Here is a 19,253-nt window from a genome sequence, read left to right on the forward strand (position 1 = left end):
TTTTTTTTAGATTTTATTTATTTATTTGACAGAGATAGAGACAGCCAGCGAGAGAGGGAACACAAGCAGGGGGAGAGGGAGAGGAAGAAGCAGGCTCATAGCAGAGGAGCCTGATGTGGGGCTCGATCCCATAACGCCGGGATCAAGCCCTGAGCCGAAGGCAGATGCTTAACCGCTGTGCCACCCAGGCGCCCCTATTTTTCTATTCTTGAATCCCACTTGAAATGTAACTTTAAACTCTTGTAGCTGTTTCTTTTGGTATTTCTCTTCATAGTTCCCAGATCAGAAATGGGGTGCTGCATGGAATAGAACTGAAAATATATGGCTTTCTTTTCTTGGAAACAATGGAGCAGTGAGAACACATATTAGATCTGGAAAGCTGGCACCCTTGTTACGCCAAGGAATAATATTTAATAAAACAGTTGCTCGTGATAAACGAATGGAAAGCAGATAGACAATGGATTACATAAGATCTAGGAAATATTGGTAATGTTGTGAGTGTTTTCTTAGTATTTTTATATACAAAGGGTGAATATAGGTAAGTGTGTTTGCCAAGTTCACTACATGTAGTTTGTGATATAAGTTGATTGAGAGTTGGGTAGTTCGGGATCTTAAATGTTAAAAACAAACACCCCAGTCAACTGATTCTGTTTTACTAACTGAATCAAGTATTTTGCTCAACCAGTAATCTTGCCAACACAGTTGAAAGATCATGAGTGGGGCTGACTCTCAGTCAAGCCTTTGTTTCACAAGAGAGGGCAATGGGTGGATCTCAGAGGCCAGTACATAAAAGATCTATTATCAGATTTATAAACTATGTCTTGAGAGAATACGGTCTGTGTTTACTCCAAAATATTATTGATCAGAGGTAAAGTGATTGAGTTCCCACTAAGTTTTTGAGACAGATACATTCCAGAAAAACCAGAAGTGTAGTTTACAGGAGTGTGATCAGATGACTTCTAAAACAAACTCCAGACCCCCAAATTCCACAGGCAGAAAGAGTGCCAACAAAGCAGTGCAGCCTCCAAGAGAGACACACTGCAGCCTCAGCTATAGATGGCAAGTTGCTGCTCCGTAGACCAATCACGGAACTTTCTCCGCTGACAGGAAGTGGTGCTTTTGTGATTCCTGTTTGCAGGATTTGAAAATGCCACAGATACCCTATTCTTCCATTATCCAAATAGGAGATTTAATTTCTGTAATCTTGTTTCTGCTTCACCCTGTGTAATGTACATGAAACGTGGTGACTTTTTAATTTAGGGACCACTGGATCATGAGAAGCTATATCTAGACTTAAAGGAGAGAATTTTATATTGCATGGGCATCCTGGGATCTGTTGTGAGTGCATCCATAGGACTGAATTTAGAAGTTGCTTCTCTTGAGAAAGGGATTTGCACAGATAGTGAATATCCAAAAGAGAAAACTGGCAGATTTCAAATTGCCTTTCCCACACTCCCAAAATGCTGATTTCCCTGTGTTTTAACCGACAGCACTCCCACTAACTTATGTGCAATAAATTGTAAAGAAGAGTGCAAATCCAAGAAAGCTGAAGCTGAAGTCTTATTGTTTGTGTATTGGTTAATCTCTGTCATGTGCTCCATTTCCAGATGAAATTTCCACCATTCTATTCCTTTCTCTACATACAGGATGCTGACCTCTATCAACTGCATTACATAGGTTCCCTTGCATCCTGGCTTCTGGTTGGGGTTTGGCCAATGGGAAGTGCTGGCATGAGGAACGGGCAGGCATTGAGAAAGGTGGGTAGGTATTTCATACTCCTCCATGTCTGATGGTGATTCCTGCAGTGAATGGATTCCACAGTGGCCACAGCTGTTCTCCAGAGGGTGTGCTTTCATATCTTTAGTTCTTTCCAAGCTTCTGAAGCACCATGTGTTCCCCTTGCCCTTCAGGTCTAGGGCTAGTAATGACATTCCACTGTTACTGGTCCCTGGGTGCCCAGCATCCTAATTGTCTCCTTAACACTTCTCTCACAGGTATAAATAGTCCTTTCCATAAATTATCCTTAATTAAACCTTCTATTGTGTGTCTGGAGCCTCTCTCTATTTCTTTTCTGTAATCCATTTACATTTATTTCTTTTTCTATCCTTATTATTGGGGTTTTGGAGGATGTGTAAATAAACACATTTATCTATCCTAGGAGTCTATTTCAAAAAAAATCTTCCCTAATAGTAAAATAAAAATTTTGTGACAATTATAGATTTGAAATTTACAAAGGAATTATTTTTCTCTTTTCCCCAAAATAGACCCACATCTATTTTTACTATCTTCAGTTTTAAGACAGCTGATAATTTTTACATTCTCATGGAGCTACAAATTGTTGCTGCTTAATAAACATCCTCGTTCCCTCATAACTATCTCACTAAATTGGCACCTTAATTGATCATATTTCTCTCACCAGAGAGAATTTTTGGCTCTGTCCACTGTCACCCACTATCATCCTTCCTTATGTCTAAAATTTTCGTTTATATGTAGTTTTACCTGTGGATATCTCCTACTAATAGAAATTTCTTCTGGTAGAGAACTGACCGTGGATCTTTCTTCATTTCTGAATATTGATCAACTCGATATTTCATTAATGAATAAATGAATATATAGGATGGAAGCCCCCTCCTTTTTTTGTCAATTTTAGACTCTCTAAGGTATCTGTATCTTTTGTCTTTGCTTCTTCCATCATTTGACAGATTGCTTCATTTATTAGGCCCTCCAGAAAGATATGTTGGGTAGAACAGAGATCAGAGATCACACACACACACACACACACACACACAGACAAAATGCAAGGAAATAGTAATAACTTTTAAAATTTTTCTGAAACAGCTCTCCTTCCATTACGTGTGTCTTGTATGATAGCTATTCTATTTCAGCTTTCTCCCTGATTCCTTTTTACTGTGCTCAAAGGCAGCTCCCAAACTTCTTTAGATTGTTACATGGTCTGGGCAAATTGTCCTCTACTTGATCATTTCCAAGATGGATAGAATGATTTTGAGTAATTTGGACTTTTCAAAATGTTTCTTGAGGACCGTGAAAGACATGAAGACAACTATTTGTAGTTTGAATGGTAGTTGACAATTTTTCTCCACTTCACCAAATTTTCCAGTTTCTTTCATTCCAAACTGAAAACATTCAAACTCTCTTGTGTTTAATGAGAATTAATGAATTAAATTTGTTTTTACTCAACTAAATTGGCATCATTTGGTCACCTTTTTTGTTGTCTTTATGTCTAATGAATATAGCTAGTCTGTTCTGTTCTCTATATTACCAGGTCAGTGTGTTCTTTTCATTATTAATTTAGATTATTAGAATCTTTTGAATCTTTTTGATGATTAAAAACTCTGGCATAGTTGTTCCCCTTTTTTTTTTCAAATGCAGGTAGATGAACAATAACAGTTTTTCATAATGGTGGTATTAGAAGTATATAGAAGTAAAATTATGTGAATAAAGAAAGTAATAACAGAGATTAATAACTAAAATTTAAGGAGACAGTTTGAGGAAACAATATTATCAAAAATAGATTACCAAGAATAGGAGTAAGGTGATTCCTAAAGACATTGGGGCTACCGTTACTAGAAGAGGGAAAGTTATATATTGGACAAGCACATAAAACAATGTCTTATTTATTTATTTTTTTTGGATAGTGCTGGCATTTGATTGCCACTGTATACATGCCTGACGAATGAAACTAATAAAGATAAATATAAAGGTCCTGATCTCAAAGAGTTTTGTTTATTGCTAAGGATTTACAATAGGACGTTTACTGGTTAAATGAAGGAGGGGTATTTTAATACAGGATTTGTTACATAAGCATTTGTCCTTTTTTATGTGAAATATGTTGTTATAAGAATGATTTAATTGTGTAGTTATACTTACCATCTACTGTAATTTGTGTGCACAAATTAATACTGCCTACATTAAAAACATCCAATTAAAATGATCAATATAGTAATTACATATAAAGTCATGTTTATATCCTAATGAGACACATATTACCAAGTTATTTACAGTGTCTGCATGCATTAGATACCTCCTTAAGATACACAAAGTGTAAATAAATGTGTACTTATCTGAAGATCAAATACAAGGTCTGTTGTGATGCTGAGAAGTAGGGAATGTTCTTTGATTTTTATCTCTGTGGGATAACTGAAATGAAATTGGAAGCATAGGCAAAAAAACCTCTAAAACTAACTTCCAAATATTCTAGTAGTACTCCTATAATTCTGATTGTTATTCATTTACCCTATTTTCCTAAACCTTTTATTAATTTGTTGCTATAAGATTATGATGATGTGTAAGAGTAGGTCAACCTACTTATAATATTTTAATTGCCTTTCTGTTAACTACACAGATAAAGTTGTTTAACCGATGTGCTACTTAGTCATCCCCAATTGTTCACACAGACCCCAGGCCTGACTTATGATTATATTGTATTTCTAGAGTCTCACCACTTTACTACTTCCCAACTTGTATTTTTTTAAAGATTTTATTTATTTATTTGAGAGAGAAAAAGTGCGAGCACAAGTGGGGAGGAAAGGGGTGGAGGGAGAAGCAGACTCCCTACTGAGCAGGAGCCCCACTAGGGACTAGGGGCTTGATCCCAGGACCCTGAGATCCTGACCTGAGCCAAAGGCAGATGCTTAACCAACTGAGCCACCTAGGGGCCCCTATCCCATCTTCAACTTGTATTTTGACTCTAGTAGCAAAGTAGTGATTATGGGGAAACTTGATCTGGTAAGCAATATTGAAATTTAGGAACATGTATATAATCTTTGAATATGTGAGAATTCCCTGAATTATTCCAAAATTTCACCATGTTTCAGAATTGGCATATATTCAAATGAAAATATTTGGTGTACTCGTTTTACATGCACAACCTATTAAATAGTATAATTCTTATTCTATTTTAGGTTCACAGTCTAAAATGAACATTGGCAAGAACAGGTTGCACAAAACATGAATTAATTGCATGTCTGTGTTGAAAGAACTATAGATTTGGAAAAGATGTTTCAACATCACACATTTCATCCACCTCTATTAAACAAATCTTTCAGATGGGTAGCTCTACTGTTTTTAAGGATTTCATTCCACCTTTAGTAAGATTTTAATAAGATTCTTGCTACCACCAATGTGCTTCTAAGTCCTCTTGATTTTCTTTGAAAGTCCTCTCTAAGTGAACTTTCCCATTCCAGTTCTCTCATTTGTATCCTTATAAAATTCTCATCATTCCCATCATTCTTACCAATCTTAGCTTCACCTTTCCAGTCAAGTTTATTGCTTACTACATTGCATCATGACTAGTCCTCTCTGATTAATCTGTTCTAGAGAGCATTACAACATTGTACCTTTACTCTTGCCATCCTTTCCAACTGCCACAGTCCAACTCTGTTTTTCTCCAACATTCTATAACCTACGTACCCTTTAAGGACCAAGTCAAGGCTCTGTTTCTTCCTGGAGTACTGCACCATTCTGCCTGAGGTCACTCTCTCTCAGCTTTGAGGGTAGTTTTCCATGAAGGCTAGGATTTATTCTATTTTATATTATATTATGTCTTCATTGTTGCATATATATATTAGAAATAATGCAAAATTCATGAGAATGGTCAATTTAGCATGCTTCTATATTGTTTTTTCTATTACCTAGGTATTTAAAATAAAGAAATTTGAGGTCTAATTAAAATATAGGAATGTAACATTAACAGAAATACTATATTATGGAACATAGGATTTGGAAGAGAATTTAGAAATTTGGGGGCTTTCTTTCTTTCCCTAAAACTACACCAAATGGTATGCCTAGAGGAACTACACATTAGGCCTAAAAGTCAAACATACACATTTTTACTTTTAGACAAAGTATTTTCCCTGAATTCCATCTACTTTGAAACCAGGCAAGTTGAATTATATAACACAGAAAGTAGAAGTATTATTTTCCTCCTTATTTCTTAAATCTGGAGGTTGGAGCATAGACTAAGCGCTATACCATCAAAAATCTTTCTTTCTTTGAGGACTCACTGTGAGTCCTCTTAGCTCTCCAGAGGGTCACGAGAGATTCATAAACAGGCCAATCTGGAAAACTGAGAGGCCTTACGACTTTCAGGAATGAAGGCAATGAGGAGTCGTTAAAGGCTTTTGAACATAGCAGTAACAGGATGCACCTGATGTTTAGGGAATTATCACAGCTAGAGTATCAGAGGTTAATTTTGCAGTATAGGGTTTTCCAAGTAAGAAGAGATTGGCACTTAAACTAGAAAAATAAAAAAGAAGGAGTATATCTAAAAGATATTATTAAAGAAAAAAACAAGAGAATTTTGTGACTAATTTTATTTGGGGGGGAAGAGAGAGCAGTAGAGGATAAATTGTATGAATCCATAATTCTACTACTCTGAGGTTTTAAAATTAATCTTGGGAACAATCAAATGATGGCATTGGGAAAAACAGAGGCCAGTTTAATCTTGAGTCACCAAAGCAAAGAATATTATTTATTTTTCATTTTAACTATACAGTTTATTGAAAGAGTATCTATTATACTGAATATACTTTTTCCCAAAGAATGCACATGCATGCCCATCAGTTGGGAAAATAACATACGGATGAATCGGAAGAACACTAAGAGCATTCACGTTTTCTCTGAAATCCGGCTGTTTAAACATTATATTCAAAAAAAGTTATTGTGACCTACTGATCTAATAGGTTAAAAAACTGTCCAGCCTATGTTTTATGTGGTATGCTCTACCTTTTCTTAGGCAGAAAATAAATTTTCTGATAAATAGTAAAGTTCTCTGCAAGAAAAGAATCAATTTAAGAGATACATATTTTCCATAGCAACTTCTTACTAGGTATGTTTCCTGAGGCAAGGGAAACAAAAGCAAAAATAAACTATTGGTACTTCATCAAAATGAAAAGCTTCTGCATGGCAAAGGAAACAATCAACAAAACTAAAAAGCAACCTATGGAATTGGAGAAGATATTTGCAAATGACATATCTGCTAAAGGGTTAGTATCCAAAATATGTAAAGAACTTATAAGACTCAACACCCAAAAAACAAATAATCCAATTAAAAATAGACATGAATAGACATTTTTCCAAAGAAGACATACAGATGGCCAACAGACACATGAAAAGATACTCAGCATCATTGATTATTAGGGAAATGCAAATCAAAACTACAATGAGATTATCACCTCACACCTGTCACAGTGGCTAAAATCAACAAAACAAGAAACAGTAGGTGTTGGCGAGGATTTGAAGAAAGGGGAACCCTCTTGCACAGTTGGTGGCAATGTAAACTTGTGCAGCCACTCTGGAAAACAGTCTGGAGGTGTCTGAGGAGAAAGTTAAAAATAGAACTACCTTATGATCCAGCAATTGCACTACTAGGTATTTACTCAAAGAATACAAAAATACTAATTCAGAGGGATACATGCAACCCCATATTTATAGCAGCATTATCTACAGTAGCCAGACTATGGAAACAGCCCAAGAGTCCATTGATTGATGAATGGATAAAGAAGATAGTGATATATACACACAATGGAATATTACTCAGCCATAACAAGGAATGAAAACTTGCCATTTGCAATAACATGGATGGAGCTAGAGAGTATTTTGCTAAGCAAAACCAGTCAGTCAAAGAAAAACAAATACCATATGATTTCACTCATATGTGGAACTTAAACAAAACAAATGAGCATATGGAAGAAATGAGAGTGAGAAACCAAGAAACAGACTCAACTATAGAGAACAAACTGATGGTTACCAGAGGGGAAGTGGGTGGAGGGATGGGTAAATTAGGTGATGGGGATTAAAGAGGGCACTTGTGATGCGCACTGGGTGATGTATGTAAACATTGAATCACTGTATTGTACACTTGAAACTAACATAACACTGTATGTTAGTTAATTAACTGTAATTTAAATAAAAACTTAAAAAAATAAAAGATACATATTTTATGGTACTAAGATAATGAGAACAAGTAAAGTGCCAAAACACATTTTCCCTCCATCCCCATTACAACAAGAAAAAACTTACTTTATTCACATATTAATAATAATGTTTTACATTGATGATATGTATACAAAGTGCTAGCCTAAGGTATTTGTGAATGATTAAGATTTAAAGTCAATCTAGCATCAATGTTTATAAATGGAAGCCTGACAAATACTTAGCTATCAAGTATCAATTTGTTGATAAAACAAATTGATGAGCAAGAAAGAACTGGAAATGTTTCTACAATAATTTTTACTCCTGGGAAGTCAAGCAAAAGTTACCTCATTTTTGTGAAAAGGTTTAGAGTAGAAAATCAGTGCCCTACTTCAATATTTATATTAGAAACTTTAATACTACATAATCAAGAAGGCAATTTTTCTTAATACTTAAAAATCTTCACACTTATGAGAAACAAAATTAAAAATAAAACAAGATGAAATGGTTATGTTTTTCTTTGCATTTTTAACTACATGGAACACTTTCTATAAATCTATTATTTTGATTTGTTATAGAATTATGTTAGAAGTGAGACTGACAATGAGCTCTCTGTATTTGGTCTGTGATAGAGTCTCATTCACTATAGCATAGTATATTGAAAATGTAGCCTTAAATAATATATTGGAATATCTAGCTTTGGATTTACTAATTGGATCCAATTTGAATAACTTTAGTGGTTTTATATGAAATTTGGCAATAAACGTTTTATAGGGAATGAAATTATTATGTAATAGCCTAATTTTACATAATACTATCTGTATTTTTATTATAATAAATTGTTTTCCTCATACAAATCTCTAAGTATTTTTAAAGTATTATCGCCAACAATTGCAGATTTTATGCATATTTTTAAGAATCTCTTAAGAAGAGTTCCTAAAAATTAGAAAAATGTGGATCTATCTTCATGCTAGATGTACCATAATGGTCCAGAATAATGTATTATAAGAGTTATAATGCCACAGACATATATTTAATACCAATGCTCTTAATCTATTAACAGTTAATATGTTAATCCAGGGGGAACATGCAAATAAAATTATTGCACTTTTGGTCATGCTCAGTGTCTCTAACCACTTGTCAGAAACATGAAAATGTAACTTGGCCATCAGGCAAGCAAAATAAAGTAGAATATTAAAGTAATTCTGCTTGCAATAATTTTTTGACTTTCTTTTCTTTTGGCTAAGTTTTACTTTCATCCTAAAGTTCCATTTGAAAATCCTACTCCTCACTGATTTGCTTCAGTAATTATGCTCTTTTCAATTCAATGTTAACTTCCTTATGCTTCCTGGTATAGTTTTCAATTATTTTTTATATATAGATTCTTGAACATATACATTTGAAGTTTACATATCATTTTATTCATGAGCATATTGTAACTAGTGAGCTTTCCTGAATCTTGCTGCAAGGCAAGGACTCTATGACTATGTCTAGCTAACAAAGTGTAAATGACAGTGGTAACTGTCACTTGTGGGTTGGGAAATTTAAGAACTCGCTAGGGAACTCTGTTACCTCTTTCCTGGGTCTAGAAACCATGAAGGTCTCATGTTAAGATGTCTGCACTTCAGAATAAAAGGGACCTGAATTCTTGAGCCATTGGATATGGGAGAACCTCTACTAACCTGCGCTGGGTATGTAATAAATAAAAAATAAATCTCTAATATGTTAAGCAGTTGGCATTTGAGATTTCTCTTCATGGCAGCTCACATATGCTTCCCTATCCCTAGTTTCTAACTGTCTAAATTATCAGTTTCTTATCTACTATATAGTAACTGCTTCAAATAGGTAAATGATAATTATGTTTTTGGAAAACTTGTTTAAGATAACTATTAGAATGAAACGTCCATCTTATCTATTTTATTTTATAGATTGGATTTAAAGTTCATTTACACATTTATTCATTAATTCAGGAAATTATTTGTTGTGTGTCTACTATGTGCCAGAAACTGTCTATCTTGAGTCCTGGTAATATAGCAATAAATGAAAGTGATAAAAAAAAATCTATTCTCATGAATCTTAAATTCTACTATTAGAGATAGATAATAAATAATATAACTACATCAAATACATATGCTAAGGAAAAAAAAATAGAGAATAGTGATGAGATGGTATGGTTGGTTTAAATTTTAGAATGAGTGACCACAGTAGGTGTCACTGAGAAAGTGACTTTTGAATAAAGGCCTACCGGAAGTGGGGGAACTAGCCTTGTGGATAACAGGGAAAAGCTCCAGGCAGAAGAAGTAGCATGTGTAAATGTGCGGGTATTTCTGAGCTGTATGAGAAACAAGGAAGCCAGTCCTACTAAAGCAGTGGGAGTGGAGGGAGAGGAGAGAGACCAGGAGTTGACACAGTCAGGGAGGTAATAGGGACCCATATCATTTAAGGCCTTGAAAATCTCTGTGAGGATTTGGCTTTTATTCTGAGATGGAGGGACATTGGAGGATTTTGATCAGGGGAGTGACGTGTTATGAATTAGATTTTAATAGGATCAACTCAGGGGTTATGTTGAGAATAGACTGAAGAATGATAGCTTTGAAACAGGAAGACCTGGCGAAGCCTAATGGAAACAATCCAGGTGAGAGATGCTTTTGGCTTTCACCAAGGTGGTAATAGTGGTGGAATGGAGAAGCGATGATTCTGAATATATTTTTGGAATTAGAGATCATAGGGTTTGTTATCAAACTAACAGTGGCCATTAACCAAGATGGGGAAAACTATAGGAAGAACAGTTTCAGGGGAGTGTCATAGAGCAGTTTCGGTGTGTTAAGTTTGGGTTGCCAATTAAATATCTAAGTGTAGATGCCAAGGATCTTGAAAATATGGGCCAATAATTCATGGGGGAGTCCAGGTAGAAAACATAAATTTGGAAGCTGTCAACATAAATACATGCTATTCTAAGCCATAAACTGGATGACACCATCACTATAATGATTGAATAGAGACTAAGTTCAAAGACTGAGCCAGAAACATACTAACATTTAGAAGTCACATATGAAGGGGGAAAAAAAAGGACGTTGAGAAGGAGTAGCCAAAAAAAGTAGGAGAAAATCTACGTTAAAACAAAAGAAAATTTTGAGGAGAGAATGACTAACCATGTTAAATCCTGCTGATTGATGAAATAGGATGAAGTCTGAGGAATGACTATTGGATTTAGCAAAGTGAAGGTCATTGCTGTCGTTGGTAATGGTTTCTGTGCAGTGACAATAATGGGGCCTAATTTAGTGGATCAAGAGAAAATGGGAAAGAAGAAATAGAAGACCGGGAAGCATAGATTCTTTCAGAGAATTTTGTCATAAAACTGGAGGTAAGATATAGGTGAGCTAGATGAAGGAACTGGGTCTAGGTGGTTTTATTTTTTTCATTTTTAAATATTGTTGAAATGGGATACCTGGGTGTCTCAGTCGGTTAAGAATCTGCATTCAGCTCAGGTCACGATCCCAGGGTCCTAGAATGGAGTCAGGCATTGGGCTCCCTGCTCAGTGGGGAGCCTCCTTCTCCCTCTCCCACTGTCCACTGCTCTCCCTGCTTGTGCGCTCTCAATCTCTGACAAATAAATAAAATCTTTAAAAATAAAAATAATAAATAAATAAATAAAGTTGAAATGGAAGCTGCTTGTATGCTGATGAATGATCCAATGGGGAGGGAAAAATGGAGAATGCAAAGGAAAAAGAAAAGTGCTAGAGTCAATTACTGGTATGTAAGTGGGAGGGTTGCCTTACCTATGAGCATTTAGAGTTCATCCACAGTAACAGTATGGAGAATACTTAGGGGTGGTTTTTGGAAGTTCTGTTTTATTCCTTCTGTATTCTCACTAAAGTAGGAAGCAAAGTCATGAGCTGGGTGCAAAGAAATTGGAATAGGTTTTGAGGGTGTAGGGAGAATGATTATCTAAGATAGTAGGTGAAAAAATAGATTAGACAAATATATTTCTTATATTTAAAGGTCCACTTAAGTTTTGTCATCACAATAAAGCAGTCAGCATAATTGTGTATTTTTTCCAACCAGTTTCAGCTTCAGGGGTACTGGAGTAGAGTTGGTGGGAAGTTTTGGTTTTAAGCAAGGTTTTTTTGTCAAGCAAGTAGGTAGAATTAAGAGAAAGGCTTATTATAATAATTTACCATAAATTTAAGGTGGATAGTGAAGAAAGGACATGAGGGTAATAAGGAGCAGTGACAAATTGGATAAATGGATTGAAAGTTTGGATGAAGTCCAAAGTTTGTTAGAGATGGGTGTCAGAAGGAGTGAGCTGGAAAGATAAAATGATAGTAGAAAGGAGGTGTGTTAAATCGAGATGAAGAGTTTGTTGTTATGGAAAATGTCAAGGTCAAGATGTGTGACCTTGGTACTGAATAGCTTCTATAGGGTGGTGAACAAGATCATTGGCTAACTGAGTCAAGGATTTGAGAGATCAAGGTACTGACTTCTATGTAGGACTTGAAATTGCCAAGAAGATGTACAGGTGTGGAATTGGAATCAGTGAGTTGGGGGCTAACTTTCCAAAATAAGGGGTGAAGTTCACTGGGGAGGCTTAGATGACTGCGAATGTAAGGATACTGGTCTGGAAGCAGCAGTGAGGAGCAATGAGGAGCAAAAAAGACATGTACTTTCATTTCTAGGCCCAGAGGCAGAAGGGGTGTGGAAAAGGACCCCTTACTTGAACAGTTGTAGAAGCAGTGCCGTGGGGGATCCAAGTTTCCATGGAGACAAGCAGGAAACGAGATTTTTCACGAAAGTAGTTTGTTATAAACTTTAAAAGCTATTTGTTGATGATTTACCCTGAGATCCAGAAGGTGAAAACTCAGAAGATGGATATGGTTAGGAGAATCAGTCAGAAGAGACAGGCCACTGCTGTCGAGGGATTTGTCCTGGGCCAATAGGGATATAAAGTGGCATAATGCCATTTTCCCCTGGCATTCCAAAGTCAGTAATAGCAAGGTTGTGATGGTAACCCATCAGATTTGCCTCAATTGTCTGTCTTAGGTTATGTTGCTTGTTCATCTGTTTCTACACTGAACAGTAAGAATTCTGCTAATCAGCTAAGTAGAGCAAAAACAACTGAAGCAACCACTGTTTGGAAAATGACTTTTTGAAAGTGTTATGTTTAGAAATTCAGAAGTAATTTTCAAACACAAGACACCTGGGGAAATGCTGGGGGTGTCATCTTTACTTTTTGTCACTAACTTTTTTTTTTTTTTAAAGATTTACTTATTTATTTGAGAGAGAGAGATATCAGGAGTGGGGGGAGGGGCAGAGGGAGAGGAAAGAAGCAAACTCCCCACTGAGTGGGGAGCTTGTGCAGGGCTTGATCCCAAGGACCTTGAGATCACGACCTGAGCCAAAATCAAGAGTCAGACACTTAACCAACTGAGCCACCCAGGCACCCTGGTACTCACTTTTAATTTAATAGTTACTCTGTTCTCATTCTTAGTCTGCTACAATCTTATTTTTCTTGCTGTACTCTAATATCTAATTTAGTGTTCCGTTAATTTTGACGTATTTTCCTCTGTAATCATTCTGACATATTTCTAGTTCTTAAGATATCCTCATCTGAAATAATTCATTAGTAAGCACCAGTTATTTTTATTTACTTCTTATTTTATCTATAGTAAAATTGGCTGCCTTGATGTACAGTTCTTTGAGTTTTGACCATTCCAAGGAAATATGTAAACACTACCACAGTCAACATATAGAATAGTTTAATCATTCCTAAAAATTCACTCATGCTGCCCTTTATTAAACCTCTTCCACATCCCTAATCCGTAGCAACCACTGATCTGTTCTGTGTCCCCACAGCTTTGACTTTTCCAGAATGGAAATCCAATCAGAATATCATTGGTCCTTATTCATGACAGACATTACCTTCATCCAATTATTTAAGACAGACACTTGAAAATCATCCTAAGCAATTCCCTCTAATCAATTAAATCTTCCTTAATATTTCTGGAATTCCTTCCTCCACTTCAGTAAGCTGAGAGAAGTTAGAAAGGGACGTTATTGGAGTTTCACCTTTAATAAGTGTGGTTTTGAAATTGATGGTCATTATTCCTTAGTTTTATTTGGAGCTTTTCCTGAGAAAACATAGTTTATTAATCTCTTTTGTAGGTTTATATTAGTGTTACAAGAAAGAGTTGAGAAGGTTTGGGACAAAAAGCGTAAATGTAGGCTCTAGCTTTCATTTGGAAAGGAGTGTACAAAGGAAATAATTTGATAAAGTGAAAATATTTTCCTGGGATGTGTGATGTTAACACAGTATTGGTTAAATTGGAAATTGAGAGAGATTCTGATTATCTAGTCCATTAGGATTTAAAACAACCAATGGATTTTTTTTTCTACTTTCTCACCATTCATCTTATGCTCTCCTATCTAGAGTATTCAACAATTCCTTTACAATCATGCTATTTCATATCTTTTTCTTGAGCATCAAAATGAGATTTAGCTAGATAGCTCTCTTTAACAGTATCTGAAGTATGTGTTTTTATTTTTAAACTTTATAAATGTGACAAACATTTATTATGAGAATAATTGAATTTTCATTCTGTTTTGAGAATTGTTTGGAGTTTGCTACAATATTCCTACATGATATATCATACCGAATAAATTCCTCATTGAGAGATTGACAATAACCCTTTCCAATGTAACTAAACTGTGTGCACCAACCCACGCTGCTTTATCCTCCACATATTTTGTGGAATATTAGTGTGAACCTTACTATGAGTAAGAAGAGTGCCTCTTACAGTGGATTTTGAACTTTCTATATAATTCATGTGCGAAGGTCTTGATCTTGCAGAAAATGGAGATTTCTCTGAGGAGAGGAATAGAATAGCAAGAACAAAACATAGAAGCTAAAATAGGAACAACACATATATACACATAAATAGAGAATGTTTCCTATAACTGATTGATTAAATTCTCACACTTAACATGAAGCTTTAATAACTATGGGGACTATGTTGTCAAGTAAAGGAATTCTAAACTTGGGGGTTAAAACTTTTTTTATCAGATAGGGGATCCAAAAAGAATGAAGATGATTGGTGTTATAGTGGCTAATAAAAAAGGCTCCTTAAGCAGTCAGGTGAAATGACTTAGGGTTAAGGACAATTAGATCTTGAATGTGTAAGACTGCTAGAAAGCCCACAAATCCTCTAATGCTCAAGGACCTATCCACACGACAGATCTTTAGTTCAGAGCACTTTTTATTGGCGGACAAGTATGAAGACTCTTTGCTTTAAGTATTTCCCACTTGAGTGCTCCAATCTATTTCAGACTTGAGTCAACTCTGAGTTAAGCTGCCTGCCTCAACTGGTGCTTATTCCTGACTCTTACCAGACTTACTGCCATTCACTCATGTCAATCTCAGTTTGGTACCTTTTGAAGTATTGTCTGCTCCTGTAATGGACCTCCACTGTTCCACGTACAGGTTCCCATTCTCTAGTATGAAATTAGCTCATTCGTTAACTAAGTAAAACATATTGTCTTACATGTTCTTCTTGTTTTCCACTGTATATCAATTCCAGAATTGGTTAATTAAGTTTCAGAATGAGATTCCCTCTGAATACAGCAAAAATTAACAGTAGAGCAGTTGTTCGTTATGTAGCACAGTGTAATTTTTCTATCAACCCTTTCTACATTCTCAAATAGAGTAGACCGGGGGAAAAATAGTCCTGACAGGTGAAAAATCTACATGGCAATTTTAGTGGTTCACATCTTGGTTTTCCTACCAGCTTATTTTTGAACAAGTCGGTTATTAACTTTTCTAGTCCTGATTTTATGTATTTTTGAATGATTGAATTGGGTTAGGTCTGCTCTTGCCAGAATATAGATAGCAACAGACTCCTGTCTCCAAACAAAGATGTACACTGGAGTGAAATGTGCAAAGTAAACCAAATTCCCTCTGGTTAAAGTTTGGGGAGTGGACTGGAAAACTTGAACCCCCTGAAAGAAGCCTTTGGAAAAGTTAATTTTGAAAACTTGTTCTCCATGATATGTAGTGTTACTTGCACATGTGACAATCCATGAGTACAAGTTGTATTGAGAGTATATGAAGATTTAATTCAGACAATCTATCTTAAAATTTGAGTATTATAGGGAGATAGGAAGGAAGAGCAAGATCATTAAAGGAAGGTTTACATTTAGGTTTTTCTTTTAGCCTAGTGTTTGGCTAAAGTTTTAGCCTAGATTTGGCTCACCATTTATTTAGGGATCAAAAATAGGCAACTTATGGCATCAGCTGTTTGAGTCTTTGAACCTGTAGGTATAACCCTAACTCTAACTCTCAAACAGCTGCTTGAACCTTTGAATAAATGGCCGAGGAGAGAAGGGAAAAGACAATGAGGGAGAATAACGAGAGGTTCAATAGTGGGATAAAGTTGTGAGTACAGACTGCCCACAACCTCCACCTCCGCAGTCTTCACTGCGGATATCGGTGAGAGGGTTTCTCTTTTAATTTTCCTATTTATTTTCCTATCAAGTGTGAAGCTTACTTATTTCAGTTCTGTTCATCAAACACTCATGGAGGACCTATTCTGTAGCAGTCACTCTGCTAGGTAGCAGAGATACAAAGATAAATACCAGGTACTCGTAATTCTTTGAACAGGTTATTTCAAATGCTGTTTTGAGAAATTGCAGTTGATGGAGCAGAGAGGTATTAAAAATTGGTGTGCCTTTTCTCCCCCCCTGAAAATATTGGTTTAGAAAAACAGAAGGAAACAACATTCAGGAAAAATATATGTAAATACGTTTGTATTCAAGTGGTGCAGCTGAGTTATCCTGTTTTCTAATCTTTGAGACCTTAATTTCTGTATTTGTGTTACAGAGTATTGAGTTTCCTTTCTCACGTCTATTATATTAGGAAAGAAATGAGAGATGAATGGGCCAGATAGGAAGTAAAGAGGAGATAGCAAGTGTGTATATTAAAGGTTAATGGGAAAGAAGATAGGAGATTAAGTTAGAATTGAGAGGAAGTGGTAGTAGAGTACTGAGAAGGAAATTGAATGGGACTAACATATGTTAAGAAAAAAAGAAGAGAAAGGAGACACAGGGAGCAACCAGAAGAGAAAAGAAATATAAGCACATATTTAAGGAATTTTTCAAAGGAGAAATCTTCAGTCAGTTTTTGTTTGCAGCCAATCTTGAATGCTACTGAAAATTTCAATTTCAGCTTGCAGCTCTGGTACAATGTCATTGCTAGTATGTAGGAGGCCAGCTTTTGGGGAGGACTGAAAAACAAGACGGTGTTATTTCATTGTAGGGTGCAACATGCATGTACCTGGTGAAATGCTATTTAAATATAGATAATAAAATATAAATAACTATGTAATATTCATGTAATATATATTATACTTAAAATATTAATCGGCAAAAGTCTTAAAGAAAACATTTCTATGTCCTTGCTGATACTATGTATTAACAATGTGCTGTTAATCTCCTGATACGGGAATGATTTAATAACAGAAGAGTTTATTTCTGGCTCCAGGTTTTGCAATAGCTGTAGTCAAAGACTAGAAGCCTCTGCACCCCTGAAGTATAAAATTGAGAACAATCCAAAATTAAAAACAAAGCATAAAATAGATCCCCCACTCCGGGAAATGTGCACAAGTGAGCTGTCTCTTAATTTCAACCAGCAATTCATATGAAGGGAATGTAACTGACTTAATTGTATTACACCTAGGAGACATGAGGTAATGGTGCTTTTGATGGATGAACATAAAGGAGACTGGAAAGTAGGTCTGTATCAGTGCCTCTGCAGCATTACTCCGGGAACAGGGGGCCCTGAGGAAAGGGGCCAGGGCTCAGTGCTCATGACATCCAGGGCACTGTAGCATTGTTCCTAGCATCCCATCAGGCTGAGTGATGTGATCCGCTAACACAGCTCCCTTGCTGGACAGCAAGTTCATTGAACAGAAAGCCTGGTCCAGACTGTGAGTGCAGCTCTTAAAAACTTTCACACTGAACTTTAACCTCTCTCACTTCATATTCATGTTTGCAAAACTGGGATAATAATAGTAACAATTTCATAACGTTGTTACGACGATGATGTTCATTAATAAACTAAAGTGCTTAGTGCCTGGTTCGAAGTATCAAATAACAATTAGCTAAAATATAAACTCTATAAAAGCATGGCTTCCCCCCCCATCTAGTTCAGTGCTTTATCTTCAACACCTACTTTATAATAAGTGGCCAATAAGATTTGTTGAAAGGATGAACAAATTTGATAGCTTATGTAGTCTTTTAAAGGTGAGATAATGAAACACAAAATAGTATTTTGGCCTACTTAGCATTTTTATACTGTATTAGAAAGTAATATATTAGTATTCTGTCATATGCTTTGGTCTCTTAAAACATTAGTTACATTGCATCAGTAAACCAGGACCTGATCTGTCTTGGAAAATTGATAATACAGTTTCCGAACCTGTGAAAATGAGAAGTCAGTTAGACCAAGGCAATTTACGCAACGATTGAGAGAACTTGGAACCTCAGATCCAGCATTTACCACCTCTGTGATTTGGGCTGTTACCTAATCTCTCATACGTTTACACATCTATAATATTGGGATAGCAATCATATTTAGAGTGTTCTTTTCGAGAATAAACCAAGATAACTTATATCAAGTGCTTTCTAGATATGTAGTATATAATAAGCCCTAAAAAATATACTTTCAAACATAATATTAATTCACTTCCTGATCTAACCAACATTTACTGATGTCCTTGTCGTGTCAGGTATACAAAAAAACAAGTTGGTTAAGCATCCAATTTTTGATCTTAGCTCAGATCTTGATCTCAGGGTTGTTCAAGCCCTGTATTGGGCTCCACACTTAGCATGGAGCCTACTTAAAATAAATAAGCAAACAGACAAAAAACCCAAGTAAGATATGGTTCCTATTCCTAAGAATTTCCAGGGTGGTAATGTCAGGGGACAAATGGAAAGACAATTATCAAATAGTGGAAGGGCTCTCATAGAGATATAACAGGCAATTTTAGGAGGTTACAGAAATGGAAGCTGAATTACATTTATATAAAATGGCTTGAATAGCTATATATTTTGAAATTTCAATATTGTCAAATTCCACATTATAATAAGATTAATGTTTATTAATGAATAAACGAATTAATTCATTTGGTCATGAAGCACTTAACACAGGCCTACCTAATATGTGTGAGGCCAAGGACAAGATATACCATCTGATCTAATCTTTCTAACATGAGGATGCTCTGTTATTTTCTCCACTTTTTACAGATAAGGAAACTCTCAGGGAAAATGAA

General features: G+C 35.6%; 1 long non-coding RNA gene across 1 annotated transcript in view; it reads left to right on the plus strand.

The window, feature by feature from the left end:
• Positions 1–1,645: 1,645 nt before the first annotated feature.
• The window catches only part of LOC117803845, a 72,744-nt gene continuing 55,136 nt past the window's right edge, over positions 1,646–19,253 (plus strand). Inside the window, exon 1 of the long non-coding RNA XR_004627980.1 lies at positions 1,646–1,757. This is a non-coding gene — a long non-coding RNA (uncharacterized LOC117803845). The remainder of the gene's footprint in view (positions 1,758–19,253) is intronic.

Source organism: Ailuropoda melanoleuca, chromosome 9, assembly GCF_002007445.2.
Source record: "Ailuropoda melanoleuca isolate Jingjing chromosome 9, ASM200744v2, whole genome shotgun sequence".
NCBI lineage: Eukaryota > Metazoa > Chordata > Mammalia > Carnivora > Ursidae > Ailuropoda > Ailuropoda melanoleuca.